This window comes from Stegodyphus dumicola, chromosome 9, assembly GCF_044657685.1.
Source record: "Stegodyphus dumicola isolate Sdum_Otavi_A_Nest chromosome 9, ASM4465768v1".
NCBI lineage: Eukaryota > Metazoa > Arthropoda > Arachnida > Araneae > Eresidae > Stegodyphus > Stegodyphus dumicola.
Window position 1 is genome coordinate 63471956 of NC_140776.1, and position 17639 is coordinate 63489594.

The window sequence follows — 17639 nt, forward strand, 5'->3', positions numbered from 1 at the left end:
TATAACCTAATCATACAAATAACTACCACATAATTATAAAATAACATTCTGAATTTACAAACTCAACTAATTTATGGAATGAAAATATATCAGATTCCAAAAAACAAACTTTTGCCTGTATCTGAAATGATTTTATAGAATATTATTAAAGATATGGACTCTAGTATCTTCATATTATTGTTTAAATACCAAAATGATGTAAGTTCAATCATAGTTTTCACCTATTTCCTTTCTAGGGAAATGATTATAATATTAAAATATTCAGAAACTAACTCTTAGTACTTTGCTTTTTAACTCGCACAATTAAATATGAACTAAAAATTAATTCTAGAATCCGGTTTTAACAAAACAAATGAAATGAAATTTATGAGCAAAAATTTATTATCAAAAATCACACATTATTAAAATGAAATACAAGTTGACCAAGAAATATATATGTGCATCGAATAATCATAAAATATTAACAGAACTTGTAAGATAACATATTTTAGTCCGGATTATCTTCACTGAGAGTATGTATTACTCTTAAAATGTAATATTTTCAATGAAGACGTATAGCAAATTTATATTTCATATAGCAATAAGATAATTTGGAAATTCTAGTGTTACGAATCGTTTGCCTTAACATGTTCGTTAATTATGGCGGCAAATTTAACTCTCCTCTTGGAGCTTGCTGATGTTCATGATCTTCCATAATTTTTAAGGATATTCTAATATTTCTATCCGCTACGGTCTTATTTCTCTGTCAAATAACAGGAAAATGCATCTATTTGAAACTATCTCCTAAATTGTCTTCTTACTTTAAATTTGTAACTTCAAGTAGTACTTTAGAATGCAATTTCTTTACTCAGAGCTTTATCTAAATTCACCTATTATGTCAAATCGATTAAACTTAAAATGAAAATTAAGTAAAATATCAGCTGTTAAAATGTGTTCACATTTTTTTAAACACTTGGCATTTATTTAATGTATCACTTCACTTTTATTACTACTGTTACTGTTTTACTCCCCTTTTGTATCTAAAATATGTCTTCTAAAAGAATACAAAACCCTGATCTATTTTTATTCTTTTGTATCACATTTATTTGGGAGAAGCTTATTAAATTCTGAATGATTAAATATCTTCTGAATTTATTCCACGCGTATCTTTCAGTAAGCACAACCAAATGACAGCGTACACAAATTTATTTATGTGAGTATCAAGCGATGTTTGGTTTAGCCAAGGTCGTTATAATACGACGTTTTCTTTTTCATGACGTCATTGATTTCTAGTCTACACATAAGCACTATTCCCTTTATATCTTGGGTTCTCCCGCTGTAAACAAATGACGTCAGCGTATAAAGAGCTTAACGTTGCTTGTTTGCTTAACCTTAGCCTTAAAGTTAAAAGCCGAAATTCCACATACGTCACAATAATATGAGACCACATTAGGATTGATAAAAAAAAATAGGTATAAAACTTTTATCCTATTTAGCCTTTATCCAAAAATATCACTTGCATTATGTTTTTAAGTTTTTTGCAATAACTGAGGGAAATACAGGAAATAATTTTATTCAGCCTCATAGCAACTGTCTAGACAAAGCATTATTTGCTTACCTGTAATCTTTCTTATGACCTTTTGATCAATTGACCGAAACTTGCGAATTACGTAACATATCTAAGTCTATTGTCTGGTTTTTATTTTCGGTGACTTTTCCCCGAGACATGATTGTCTGCTGCAAAAGACTCAACCCCGGAAGCATTTATTATGTGCCTCAGAACGGGTAGAAAAATTTAAATTTATTTAAATATATTTTATCTAGATTCCAAACCGTATTTTAGTTTCATGATTCTGATAATTCCTTAAAAATATTTTCTTCTCACGACATGAATAATGACAGCTCATTATACTTAACAAATTGGATTACGCAAATATTATTTTGTTTTTTATCAATGATTTTCAAAACGGTTTTAAACAGTTTCTTAAACTTCGTATTTTCAAAATTGTAAACGTAGTTTTTTAAGCTATCACTAGAAGAGAGGTCTACAAATATTTATTTCGCTATATATATAATATATATATAAATTATTTGTACCTATATAAATTACTTATCTTTAAATTTGTACCTATATAAATTACTTATCTTTAAATTTGTACCTACACAACCTTAATAGCAATAAAAATGCATCATATAAATATCATTAAAGATTACATACATGTTATTAAAGAATTTCTAAAATTTAGTTGAATTTTTATAAAATTTATCTGAACATTATGCATTGGGTTATTAGGAAATCATTTATTGCATTTAGTTATTTACAACACGATATTTCTAGTTTAAAGAAAGCAGTGTTATCATAGTTAACTTTCTAAATGTGAATCTTGTAAAATATAGAGTATTCATCTTTAAGAGTAGTAATGGAAAGCTTAAATAAATTTAAATATTCTCCCCCTAAAATAACTGGTAGCTTAATATTTCATGTTTTCTCAAAACTACACGTTTGATTGATGCATAACTTATATTTCATAAATGCTGCATGAAAAATAAAGTTGATGATAAAAAGTTACATTTATGAAACATTATCACGCTGATTAAAGTTCACGTCTCTTAATTTTCTAATCTCGAACATTTTACACAAAACGAATGGGCTTCATAATAAAATATTATGGCCATTTCCTCTGGAAATATTTCGTAAAATATTAAGTTGTTAGAAATAAACTCATGTCACTACTAACTTATCTCTTACTCTAATATGCAGAGTAATATTAAGCTTGAAATGGAAGCGTATTTATTTTTAACAAAATGGAAATTCAAGCAAATTACTCATGAATACGAAATTACAGTAATATTTCAGTTTTTCCCCCTGCATTACTTACTTTCAAATAAGGTAGGTAATTCTTTCTTCATAAAATTTCAAATTTTAATTTGTTCGCTAATAAAATGAATACTTAATGTTTAATGTATGTTTAATGTATGAATAATATATTTGAATTTTAATTCGAATTGCGTAAGATAGTTTACTGTACCTTATGTGCATATATGTAAGTATTCAAATTTATTAAAGTAATAATCTATGATGACATATGCATGTTTGTGCTCAAGGCTAAAACATATTTTGTCTGCAAAACAAAAACTGTCGTAATTTAAAAGATTATTGAGTACCTCGGGTATTTCTGTGGAAATAAAGTAATTAAAAGGTACAGATGATCCATCTTTCAGCTCTGGTTTTTAGAAGAGAAGCATGAATTCTAAAAATAGAGATTTTGAAAAATCTAATGGCTGTTGAACTTGATGCAATGCAAATCTTAAGAAATTGAAGATTAGAAGTTAAAAGAATATCAACAGTGCAGACGTGGATGTGAAAGCCATAAAGTGGTAAGCTGGCTTGCGTAGAATGGTTTCATTGAAGCCTGGCACACAGCCTGGCTACAAAAATGGGAAATATTGATGTACATAAAAATTATTTGCGAAGACGTCAATTTGGAGTGGTTGCAACCTCCTTCTAATAAAAAGTGCAATCCTAACCCTGTGTAGGCAGATAGCCCTTGTAGCTTTGCCATATTTGAACCCTAAGCCCTAAATGTTATGGGTAGTTTCAAAAATCACCACTAGATGGCGTTGTGCAATGTATGCAACTGTTGGCATATGCAAATGTCGTAACCATAGTAATCCTATGCGCACACATCATCGCTATAAAGATACGAGAGGAGAACCGCAGTCATACTCGTTTCCAAGTCAAGAAAAATGACGCTGACTCTCCAGGAACGTGCTTTACTGGTGAAATTGTTTTACCAAAACGAAAACTCTGCTACCGAAGCTTTGCGGAAATTTTGGACATTGAAGCGGTTACAAAAAGATCCACTCACTAGTCAGGGACTAATAATTAGGAAATTTGAAACAACGGGAACATTGCGGATTCAAAGGAAGGATTCAATGTAGGGGACAAAAGTGTGTTGCAGCACAGGTAATGAATAATGTAGCAACGCAAGTGGAGGAAGAAAGATCGCAAATTCATCGACGTATTGCAGCATCTATTGAACAACCGCGGTTCATAAGATTCTTCAAAAATTCTTACCAGCTGATCTAGATAGTCGACAAACTTTTGCGTTGCGGGTTCTTGCGCGAGTTGAGTTCCAGGATGAATAGCCATTATGATGAAGGAACATTTTGTGAACCGACGAGGCCCACTTTCATATGAAAGGTGCGGTTAGCACGTGCAATTACCGCATTTGGGCTGCTACAAATCCACATCAATTCAATATTTCATTACGCTCTTCGCATGTAATGGTTTGGTGCGGTTTTAGTGCAACCTTCTTTGTGGGTCCGTTTATTTTTCCGAAGAGCACAGCGCCGCAGGGCCTGTGACATACACCATCACCGGTCAACGATACGCTTCATTAATTAAGACACAATAACACGCCGAATAAATACTAATTCAGAAGTCAAACAAAAAAAATCATTTTTTTTTCCCCCACAGGACTACTTTCGACGGTTTTACCGAACCACCAATTCAGCTACAAAACCGCAAATGAACAAGATAGAAAATAATGATTAGATAAAATAAGAAAGCCTGGACAAGAATAAGCAAGTGGCGCCATCTGTTCGCAAAACCAGAACTAAAACATAATTTCTTTAAAAGCCGAAGGCAAATTTGGATTGGATTTAGGATCGTTAACTAGAACAGAAACATTTTTATGAATGTGAAATGCCTCTAGAAAATCCAGTTCTCCAATGGAAGATGTTTTTTGAATAATTTTTTCAGCAGAAAAATTGAAAGTGTGATTTTCGGACCAACAATGTTGAGCAACAGAAGACTTCTGTGTTTCCTTTTTTCTAACATATGCCTTATGTTCTTTGACGCGAAATTTTAAGGCTCTCTTAGTTTGACGAATGTAAATTATTTTAGGAGATTATAAAAATTCTGTTGTCATTCTCTTCTTTCCATCAATTAGCTATAAAGTTGCACATATTTTGCAGAAATTTAACTTTCGGGTTGTTTATTCTCCCATCAATAAAATTCCGACTTCCATACACAAGGACTCCATTCCGGATATGAATTCCTGGGATATTTATTGGATTCCTTGCCAGTGTGGTTTAATTTACATTGGTCAAACTAAGAGAGCCTTAAAATTTCTCTTCAAAGAACATGAGGCATATGTTAGAAAAAAGGAAACACAGAAGTCTTCTGTTGCTCAACATTGTTGCTCCGAAAATCACACTTTCAATTTTTCTGCTGCCAAAATTATTCAAAAAACATCTTCCATTGGAGAACTGGATTTTCTAGAGGCATTTCACATTCATAAAAATTTTTCTGTTCTAGTTAACGATCCTAATTCCAATCCAAATTTGCCTTCGGCTTTTAAAGAAATTATGTTTTAGTTCTGGTTTCGCCAACAGATGGCGCCACTTGCTTATTCTTGTCCAGGCTTTCTTATCTTACCTAATCATTATTCCCTATCTTGTTCATTTGCGGTTTTGCAGCTGAAGATGGTGGTTCGGTAAAACCATCGAAACTAGTCCTGTGAAAATTTTGTAAATATAACGCTGATTTTTGTTGTTTGACTTCTGAATTGATACGTTTCATTATTAGAGCAATCCGTTTTTCCGGCTCTTCAGAAAAGGCGATGTGATACAACCACAGTGTTTTTGCAGGATGGAGCTTCTCCACACATCGCCCGTTGTGTGACACAAGTGCTTCGCCGCCATTTCGGTGACGACAGAATCATCATCCCGCAATTACCTACAGTGGGGCCTCCTAGATATCCCGACGTGAGTCCTTGCGACGTTTGGCTGTGAGGGTACCTGAAGACCATGGTCTACCGTGATCTCATCATATCTCTATCCAACATTAAAGAAAGCACAGAACACCATGTACATAAGATTCCCCAGTTCATGCTACTTTCAACAGTCGAACATGCGATTTTACGCTTTCAGATGGTAGCTGACAATGGTGGCCATCATATCGAGCATGTTTTGTGAACTCTTGTAGATTATTTATATGTTCTCACTAAACTTATGATACTCCACTAAGTTAGGATATAAACCTAGGGCTGTTTTTAAAACTCATTGTTTCTTCCCCTCGATAAAATTTCCATCATTTAACTCTGCCATTACCCAATTTTCATGTAATTCTGCTGTATATTTTTTGCTACAGACTGGTTGCAAATTTCAAGTTTAATTATGGACACCCTTTATATACATACATACACACAGAATATCATATATAGTATATATATACATGTATGCTTCTAATCATGTCTGTGATTATTCATCCTAATGAAATTACGTTAATTTCTGGAATTGTAATAATAGGTTTCTCTATATTTTATTGTCTGCTAGATGTTACTTTTTCATCTTTCGAACACCTCAAAGTCAAAACTAGAGATCAGAACAATTTTGTTTCCGAAACAACGACCATGTTTTAAAAGATTATAACATGCCTCGAGCATTTCTATAAGTTTTAAAAGTAAACGTAAGCAGTTTTATTTTATAATAAAGAACTACAAGGGGCAGTTAAAAAAGAGCTGAAGAATATTATATAAAACTACTACAAACAGGTAATTCAGATTAACAAGGAAGAAATCAAAAACTAGAGAAGAAAGCTGGAACGCAATTATAGGCTTAAGGAATGTAAAGAATAAGCGCTAGTGGCACTAAAGAAAGTAAGCATATCATCACGATATTGCAAACGTAATAATATACAGCATGTGTAATCTAAGCATTTTTTGTATCCTGGAATTTAGAGGAGAGAGGTTATTAGAAGAGGCATAAATGTTAGTTATTTGATTGAACCAAAACAGAGTTTTTAACCTGCCTAAAAGTAGAACTGCCTTCATGGAGAGGATTCTAATGAAAATTCATGTTAAATATGGAAAAACGACGAAACCTCTCATGCAGACAAAATGTTTACTGAGATTTGAATCTGAGTCGAACTAATAAATGTTTAGCGATCTCAGCCATTCTACCACTGGTGAGTCCGAAATAATGGAAGAAAAGTCTAGGAGAATAACAAATATCGTCTTACACTTTAATATACATTAAATATATGTTTTTCCTTTGCTGAGTCCATTTCTTTATGACAACTAGTCGGAAGCCAAATGCCATACATTAACTCTAGTTCCAATCACGTGATGCGGCGCCCGATTCACCTAGCATCATCTTCACATGGTCTTATTTCATTTAAGCTGGTGTATGATTCTCTAGTAACTGTAACTTTTGATCATCCTCCGGTTCCTTTTTTTATTGATTGCTTTTTGCATTTCATTATGTTCGCTTCATAGCTAGCCTTGATCTAAGCTTAGTTATATCTTTGCAAACTGACGAAGAGAATGTGGTAAATAGAAGAATGATTATAAATAAAGTTATGCATTTTGTTTAGATCTATCCTAATTACTTGAAACGCTATTTAGAAACAAACGTGATTTTCTATTTCAAAATGTTAAAAGTCCTTAAATTTGAACCAGAGATTCTTTCAAATTTTCAGCTTTTAAGCAGGCTAAGAACGCTTAAAATATGATAAATCATCTTGAAAAGGAAACCCAAAGAAATAAATTTAATATTTTAAAATACCCCAGAACTCAGAGAAGTAACAAAAAACGAGGAGCTTGATAATAGTGGCATTTACTAATGCAGCGTAAAATACGAAACTTTTACAGTTTCTGAAGCCTTTTCATTAGTTATATTATTAAACAAAATATTACTGCTATGAAGCTATAATTTACTTGGTAGGAATTTTATGCACATATATTAAATGGAATTTTTCCTCATGAATCTGCACAATTAAGTCGTAGAGTTCTTCCCTTTGTAATTCTACGTTACTGTTGGAAGAGAAGAATCTTAAAAACTGATAAGCGAATATTCGCTTGAGTTCGTGTAACAGGAAACAACAAGATAGAAGGGTTATGTAACCCTTTATTATTCCAAATAAAGTTTAAGAAAACTTCGTCTTGGAGTGTACAATAAAGCCGACACTTTGGCTTGAACTTAAGAGACTAAGAATTAAACTAAACTAATCTAAACTGAAGAGGTATAGCCGAAGCTATCAAAATTCTAACAGAGTTGGCCCCTTAACGTTAATAGGCTGCGAAGCTATCAAGGGCCTAAAGTAGGGTCGAGCGTGATAATAGCTTACGAGAGAGTAGCCTAAAAAGGCGTACGCGTGCAGCTAGAATACCTGGTATGTCTCTCACTAAGATCAAAGAACTTCGCGGTTAAAATACCGCTCTTCTTCATTATGTATTTAGACGTGATTCTAAAACTACATTCTGGTCGGAAGTGGTAAGTTGAAGTTAGGAATCGACAGGAAAGGATGTTTGACTCAAAATTTAACTGTTAATAAAATTAACATAATCCTTACAAAGTTGTAATCACTCGTCTGAATTTCCTTGTTTCTGTACCTAATTTTGTACTTTTTTTATATTAATTTTCAAGGAAAGAAATTCGGATGCTTTAAACTAAAGTAACCTTCAGGTTTATCAGGTTTATCGATGTAGTGGACATAAAAATCAGCTATACGGGCATTGGGATTCGATACAGTGATCTGTCAGTGGCTAATTGCATTTGCATTTACTCCATTAGATCGCGCACGAAATACCACAATAATTCCTTAACCTCTTCATACTTAAAGGGTTTCCGGAGGAGCATCCGAGACCCAATCGACTAACTCCATTTAGTGAGGTATTATCGTCTACCACATTTCAGATCGGGAGCTGCTGCAGAGATGATTTGATTTTTTCGGAGCAGAAAACATACAAAATCAGCTGTGCTTTCGCCGAGATTCGAACCAAAGATCTTCCGCTGTTAGTTGGACATGCTACAACATGAGAGCTCACTTAGGGAATGCGGGTAATGCCCTATCAAACTACCACTTGAATTTACCTGTTTTTATAGTTAACAGAACCTGGCTTTTTATGAATATATGGCAAAGCAGAATGAAAGAAGTTGCATTTCGTTAGAACACATTTCTTAAAAGTAGTCTTAAAGAGCTGATAACCAAGAGCACATGACCTCAATCCTCGTCGTATTATAATCTTAGCAAAAACGACATTTTCGTTTTAGGGGAGGAAGAATTAAAATTTGTTGTTACCTTTTCTTATTGATATAAATCACTTTTGTGGTAGTTTTTTAAACGCTTATTTTCTCTTTATATTTATTCATGCAACATTGCACGTTTATTATATTATTATCCTAGATTAAAAATTCACTTCAAGAAGCCGTAATAACTGCCATTTTCTAGTTCGGTTTCTAAGTAAAAATGCCGCAATTCCTGGTAAAGGTTTAAAACAAAATCTACTTATTAGTATAGCAAATTAACGGTTACACAAACTCAAAATATAATAGCAACAGAAGATTTTGCAATTCAGAAGTTTCTGCGATTCAGAAAACACTTTCAAATTAAACTACGGATAATTTAGAACGCATAATCAAATTGCGCGTAATTCAGAGCACATATTCAAATTAAGCTAAATGTGAAATACAAATTCAGCGGGCCTGACTAAATCTTTAGTTCGCAACTAAGCATCCGTGTGCAACACGCAGCTAACCGACGTTAGTAAGTTAATTCAAACAAGACACAAACTAAGCTGAGTGACACTCAGCCTGTGTTTCCAAACACTTCTTTGTCTGAACTCAGGAACTCTGCACTTTATGTATTATATGTACATGTATATGTAAAATATAAAATATCTAATATGCAAAATATAAAATATCTAATATGCAAAATATAAAATATCTAATATGCAAAATATAAAATATCTAATATGCAAAATATAAAATATCTAATATGCAAAATATAAAATATCTAATATGCAAAATATAAAATATCTAATATGCAAAATATAAAATCTAGCTTTCAAATAATAAATTAATAGCCCTATAATTCCTGTCATCATTCGAAATATAACAGAGCAATAATTTTCGCAGAAAACGAAAAAGATCCGTCCTCTAATCTGTATTACGCACTTATCGATTAAGTCTGAAACCAACACCTATACATTAAACTGTCATGTTATCTGAAATGGAATTCCATGTAAAAGTTTAATTGCGTTATTATTATTTTTCTGAAAATGATTGCAATTTTATAATACTAAAATTTAGTTTTTCCTAATTATGTTTTATATAATTAAATAACTTCCACTTTATAATTTTTTCATATAATTATTTTTTATATCTAAATGGAGTGCGATTAATTTTTAATAAATGAAATGTATAATGCAGTTCAAAAAGGTCAGTTGCATTTAAACAAGGAACGGAGGCCTCTATAAGTAACTTTTAACTACTCATGATATACATGAATCAGTTTGAAGTGGTCTTTCCCTAATAGATGGAAATGTTTGTATTAGAGAAAGCTGTGGGGTCTTCTAGTTTTGTGTAAAATAAAAGAAATTAGAAACGTAACAATAACAGTAAAAAACCGTAATTTTAGTGATATTGTTATAAAATTTATGATGTTAAGATATAAGTTATAATAATAAAAATGAGTTAACGTTTTGAAAATTTTGAAATTTGTTGTCAAAATGCGTAATGTTTGGGCAAAATTTTTACAATTGTGATATTGTGTTTAAAGCTTTGCAAAGCCTTCCCAGAGAAAATCGAATTACATGTACTCTAAAACACAAAGATTTTTGGACTGAAAATTTGAAAGGACTCTTAATTTTTATCAAATTCTATATTATGCAATTATGTAAATAATTATTTTCGTTAAAATTTCAGGATTTGTACTTTTCAAATTATTTCTCTTCATTTGCTAATGCTTTAGCACTTTTTCTCTAAAAAAGCTCTTCTCTCACCCAGCCATTTTTTTCTTTAAGGGGGGAATATGTACAATATAAAATACCTAATACATAAAATATGAAATCTAGCTTTCAAAATATAAATTAATATCCCTTTAACTCCAGTCATCATTCTAAAAATAACAGAGCAATAATTTTCAAACTAAATGAAAAAAAAAATACGCCATCTAATCTGTATTGCGCACTTAATCAATGAAGGCTGAACCCTACACCTATATGTTAGACTGTCATGTTATCTGAAATGGAATTCCTTATAAAAGCTTAGTTGCGTCGCAACGCTCCCTCTTCTGTCTTCTCTTCTACTTCCAAACGCTTGTGTCGCCTTTTACATTCTTATACACACCAAATATTATTTCATGTAAATATCAATGATAGAAAAGGCTTTTCTTTTTCCATATTCTTCGTACTTTATTTCCGCGTTCATATTTCACCACGCTTATATGCAACGAAACGTTTTACGTTTGCATTGTGCAATCACGCCTTAAATTTGTTCCATCAATTTTGCGTTCCTTAAAGTTGTTCCAACAGTTTCATATACACCTCGTGTGTATGAAATTCTTTCACTAAGTTGTATTTTTCTTATTTGCAGCATGAGCATATATTGTTAAGCCTTGGTTTCATTAATAATAATTGATACAAATGAACTCTTCAACTATTGTCCTGTTTTATTAAATTCGCTATTCACTTAACTTTCCTTTCGTGTTATAGTTCTTTCTCTTACATTCATGTTTGCTGAAAACGAATAAAAACATCAACCGCAAATCTCTTTCGTCACCGTCTTTTGAACTCCAATCGCTGACCAAAGCATTCAGCACGGACTAAAATAGTTCCCTCCAATTTCTCAGCTCTCAGTGAGACGGTGACGAACTATTCAGCAGTTCTGTCGCTTTTGTTTTAATTGTTGTTTTCTTCAATTTCCCGCTTTTTGTTTCCGCAATCATGTTTGTGGGACTTTTCTTTTCCTTTTTCTCAAAACATTTTCCTCAGCGAGACAGCTGAGTTCGCTTTCTAGTTTCTGTTAGTTTCGATTTGTTTTACCAGGTGCTAAGAAAGGCAAACAAAGTATATTTTGTCGTGGGTTGCGTAAATGTTGTTTTGTTATCTTTTTGTTTATTTGTTTGTTTGTTTGTTTTTTTACAGAAATTGCTGTCTATGTTGTATCGGAGCTTTTCTTAAGATTCATAGATGAATAAAAGTAAAAGGTAATAAGTTTAGCTTTTTTAGACTGAGGGAACTTGATTTGGATTAATTCAGAGTGGCATTAATTTCAACAACCATGGCTATCATTACATTTCTATCAATTTAGTACAATTTAGTTTAAAACGTTTGTAGGGCTATCATTACAAACGTTTTAAACTAAATTGTACTTTACGTTTCTCGGAGTAATTTTAAAAGGGTTTAGAGTTAAAAAAACATTTACCTGTTACTATCACAAAATACCAAATGATGCCTAGCAGCATATTTGGAAAATACAGTACTACTGGAACTTAGAATCACAAACCTAGCGATACTAGGTCCATCAATACTAAACAGCCGAAGGCTTAACATTGCAGTCTGCATATTAGTTTTATATATGAGGATTTAGCATATATGTCACATATTAAAGATCTAAACTCTAATTGAAGACACTTGATTAATCGGGTTCATACCTGGGACGAAAGTCGCGACTAACCAGCCCAAACTCACAGTGCAGTTCTTATAGGAAAACACAGGAAATAGAAGATAAGCAGTATTATATTCAACAGAAAATTACTATAAATAGCTTATCTGTATTTTCGAGCAGTTTAATTTGGAGAATAAGTCCATTCTATTATGTAATTAAATTCATTATGTAAATTAAATCAGCTTCCAAAACAAGAACAACAACTTTTCAAAACAGAAACAACAATAATTTTGGTAATCTTACTATTACATGTCGATAGCAGTCAATTATTAAAATTAAACACTGTATACTTAATTACTTTTTACAATTTAGCAATTTATATTTAACAGATGGTTTAATAATGTTTATAAATTCTAGATTACATATATGTTAACATTAGCATTATTGTGGATAAAAACAATTCCTAAACATTGTAATTTCATATACTGTCATTGCTCTTATCCCATGCATTTTCTTGTCTTTTTCTATTTCCCGCGGAAATTTTGCTATATGCTGGTAGTTTGTCATAAAATGTTTCCATCTACCTATAACAAACAAGATTAATATATTTAATTATATTTAAAAGAGACCTAGTTAAACAGCAACCCGATTAACCACAAAAAGGTGAACTCGCGCATACGTGGTTTCTGCCAACTCTATTAGGTATTTATATTACGCTAACATTTTTATTACGCTTCTTGGTTTCACTAATTATTTTGAGCCAATAATTTTTCTATGGTGTCAATAAAAAGATTTAAATCCTAAAATTTATCACGCCAAGATCAAATTGTGCATCTACGTGATTTCTCCTAAATCGAAATGTTAGGAAACCTTCTATACAGCTGTTTATTTTCAAAAGTTGCTTTGCTTTAGTAAAAGGTTCTCTCAATTTATATCAATAACAAGTTCTGCAAAATGCAGATAAGTCAATAATGACAACGAAAGTATTTAAATGTTAATTAGTCATTCAAAAGTCAACCAGAGCATGCATGTATTTTCATATAATTATTAGATATTACCTGCACGAATTTTTTTATTCCTCTGTTTATCTTCAAGAACAATTTTGAACCAATAAAAGACGCTACTAGTGTCAATCAAAATGCACATAAACATGCGGCAATTCCATCACTTCAAAACATTTTCACATTGATCAAGCATGAACATTGTATCTACATTCCTGATGTAATCAATCGAATTTTACTCCTGCGGAAACTCCTGCGATTTATCGCAACTGTGGGAAACCTGTTTTGACACTCCCTCTGTCTGGGGAGGTCCATCCTCCGTATTTGGCGGGAGGATGAGGTCTGAGCGGACCGGTATCATTGGCTCGTAAGTGGTTTTGAATCCACGTAGACACTTGGTTTGATCCTTCCGTATCAGGCGGGAGGGAGCTGCAACTTTTGTTTGTGCTAATTTGAAATGGCCCTTTATTGGTACTGGTCATTGGGTGCCGTGTTCGTAGATGCCCTTAGGCTGATCATCGTATCTTGGAGGGCCTTTCGGCGAAATCTCCAAAGCATCACACGCCATAGTGCGATCCAGTGACTGAAAGATTTGTCGGGAAATTATATATCTCATCAACAAATAGTTTTATTTGAGGATCGCAATCAAGATCCTCTTACTATTATTAATCTCTTTTAATTCTCTTATTATTTATTATAGAACAAAATACAAGGAAATAGAAAAATGATGAATATTTACAATATATACAAGACATATCCTTAACATATCATTGACCATATTACATAGTCGTAGCTAGGCGGAGGGATGCCTTATGGCGACATCTCCTTCACAATTGAGTTTTGGTTTTCTATCACGTATTTAATTATACTTTGGATGCCCCTGAGGCCTGCTGGAAATTTGTCTATGTGTTCCATCTCCAGTGAGGAGAAGGCATCTTTAAATACTTCTTGTCTTAGCCCTTGGAGGAGTGGGCATGTGGTGATGTAATGCGAGGCGTTTGCTAATGAGGCGCTTGTGCCGCAGGCACATTTCGTCTGTCTTTTAAAGAATCGAAGATAGTAGCTGGGGAACTTCTCATGGTTGGTGAGCGCTTGTACTTCATAGTAATCTGTCCTTGTTCTTTTGGGGGAGACTGTCGGGAAGATTTTAAACGTCCATCTACCCGTCTGCTCTTGTTCCCATCTTTCCTGCCATTGTCTGATCATTTCTTGTTTAATTCTTGTTTTAATTGCCAATTCTGAGAGGGGGACTTCTATATCTATTTCTATTTGCTCTGTGGCTTCTTTTAGCCTCCGTGTCTGCTCTTTCGTTGCCCAACGTTCCCTCATGTGCTTTTACACAGTGGAATCCTACTGTGTGGGAATCCTGAAGGGTGATTCCTGATGTAAGTCGTACTGAAAGATCTGATCGAAAAAAATCAATATTCCCAATTTTAAGGAATTAAAATAGCGTTCTCCAATGTGGTCTGCTAGTGCAGTGTCAGTGCACCCAGCCAACGTTTAAGAGAATCGGATCCATTTTCGGAAAGCGAAACTGATTTTAATTCAAGATTTCTCTGTCCAGAAACATCTAATAAATCTACAGTATCCTGCAAACTAAATAACATGGATGATAACTCGTCAGTATCTTGATTTGTCTGAATGGCTATGACCTCCTCTTACGAGTCGCTCTTTGGGTGGAAGGAAAATTAGAAATTAAAAAATTCCTCTGCTTTTGTAATGCACCTTTCACCAATTTTAACGAGCAGCCAGGGAAGACTGGAGTTCAATTATCGAGAACAGGAGGTTAAATTTTTAATATTCCACCTATAAAAAACAAACATTTTATATACAAACTCTAAAAATGAACATTTTATAAAACAAAATAATTTTTCCGTTTATAGCCCAAATAGTTTATTTTACCAAACATTTCTTTTTTGCTTAAATGTGAAAATATAATATAAGACTTATACAGATATATAATATTACACTCTAATTTTAATACATGTTGTACGTAATTCAATGCAAGTTATCTTTTCTTTTCAAAAGAGAGAAAACAAAGATTAAACAAAAAGCTTTGGATGCATAAAAGTACACAACATTTTGTAACATAATTTATTAAATTACTAGAAAGCCCGGCGGTTAAACCAAATGACCGTTCTTCTAGATATTATAAATTGTAATTAAAATGATTTGTGCAAAGGTGTCTGCTAATTCAAACTGAATTACCCAGGGCAGACGGCGAGGACACTCCATTGCTTACTGCCTCACGGGGTTTCCCGCTTGCTTAATTGCTTAAAGTAGAGTGCAATGAAGGAAACCACTGGCGGTACATTTCTTAAGAGTCACTGCTAGCTCAATAAATAAAGGTGATTTAAATAATAAAATGTTAATTCACACGTCGAAGATTTCTTTGTACACAACATTTCTTGTGTAGATCTTTCCATCATTTTTAAACTCGCCTTGCAGAGGACCATCCATTATTTTTAATTTTACGTCCGTTCTTTCACGAACTCTTGAACAGGCAACATAAAGTTGACCGTGTCCAAGTGCAGACTCAGGTAAAAAAATGCCAACACGCTTAAGCGTTTCGCCCTGAGACTTATTGATGGTCATAGCAAAGGCAAATTTTAGAGGAAATTGTCTACGTCTCAACTGAAACGGCAACCCTGTGCCGTGGCAACTTCACTCTCATTGGCTAGTGCAGTTACGCAAGCAACCAATAAACTATCGGCGACAAACACCTAAGCTGCTTATATATAAGAAGATTATTATATGTTCTGCGTCTTTAACTCGAAATAGTGAGTAAATAATAAATTTTATGCATAAATATATAAGCTGATTGAAAAGTTTTAAGACTATTTAAATTATTCAAAATTAAAAGAGTCTAAGAGTCCATTATTTTTTTCAATTTTCCAAAGTAGAGACCTTGAAATTGAGTTACACCTTTTAGTTTTGTAAATGAGTCAAAAACATTAAATACACTATTTCTTGATATCACTTACAGCACTGTGGCGATGGTGTTTCATCACTAGCTGGAGAGATCCACCTCTCTGGCAGTTATTGTTTCACTGTTAAAAATGCTCAAACATCACCTGCACTTCCTTTTCATTTACACATTATTTACTTTTGTAATGTTCTGTCAGTTCAGAAGACGTGGCACCAGTGTGTACGGATGGGAATTGCCTTAAAGCAAAAACGATTGTTTCACAAATAAGTCCAAACTTTCTTTCTCTTAGTTTCACGCAAATGGAGTTTCAGGAAATTTGCATAATGATCAGAATTTATAATTTTCCCATGAGTTTTCAATGTTGACTCCCGGAACCACAATGGAAGGCTTGCTAGATTATGCTTTGTCGATTACTCTTTCACTGTCTCGATTTTTAAGTGCCCGCACCTTTGACAAAACCCCGAAGTCTGATTAAGTAGTTCAACGTAACATTTCAAGTTCTTCATTATCGTTCCTTCCATGTTTAACACAAAATTAAACCAAGGCGTTAATACTTTTTCTCAAAGACATCGTCATCAGTTGCTACGACAGATCATACTAGGTGCTTTTAGTCTTTCTGACCTAATAAAAAAAAATTTCCGATACGTCAGTTAAAACTTTCAGAAAACCTAATCAGAGTGATTGTCATGTCTAAGAGCAGAAACTAGATATACACACAATTTGTGTCTTTTAATAATTCACTGAAATATTCCGTAAATCTTAATGTTATTTATAAATCCTGCTGTAGACACATTAATACTTAACAAATCTTGGTAATGTTTGGTACGCAAAGGATAACTGCTATCTGCGAAATAATTGTTTTTAAAAAATTTCCAGAAAACGGAACACTAATAAAATTTATTACAGATGACCATAAACTAAATTAAAACGCTGATTTTTCGTCACTGATATATTAATAGATGCAGAAGCTGCTTTATATTTTAAATTATCTCTAAATGTGAAAATGTGAAAATCTAAATGTGAAAATATACGTCACCACAGCAGTTAAGGTTTAAGAATGAAAAATTCAGTGGGCATTTCCCCAAAATCGAATCCGGGTATTCAGATTGCAAGACTGATATGCTGAACACCACAGCACAAAAGGACATAAGAAGAATTCATTTTTACTCACAATGTATATAGTAGTATAAACACTCCTTTTGGATCGTGAGGATTCCTTAATGAAAAGAACTGTGAAAAACGGATCCCTGCAACTGAAGAGAGCAAGTGTCTGAAACAGTTACTATCCAGTGACAGTTATCTTCAATTTGATTTTACATCATCAGCCATGACCT

The 17639-nt window shown here is 33.0% G+C and overlaps 1 protein-coding gene across 3 annotated transcripts in view; it reads left to right on the top strand.

The window, feature by feature from the left end:
• LOC118195157 (protein turtle-like) overlaps positions 1–17639 on the top strand; it is a 1209650-nt gene that overhangs the window by 1180653 nt on the left and 11358 nt on the right. The window lies entirely within an intron of this gene.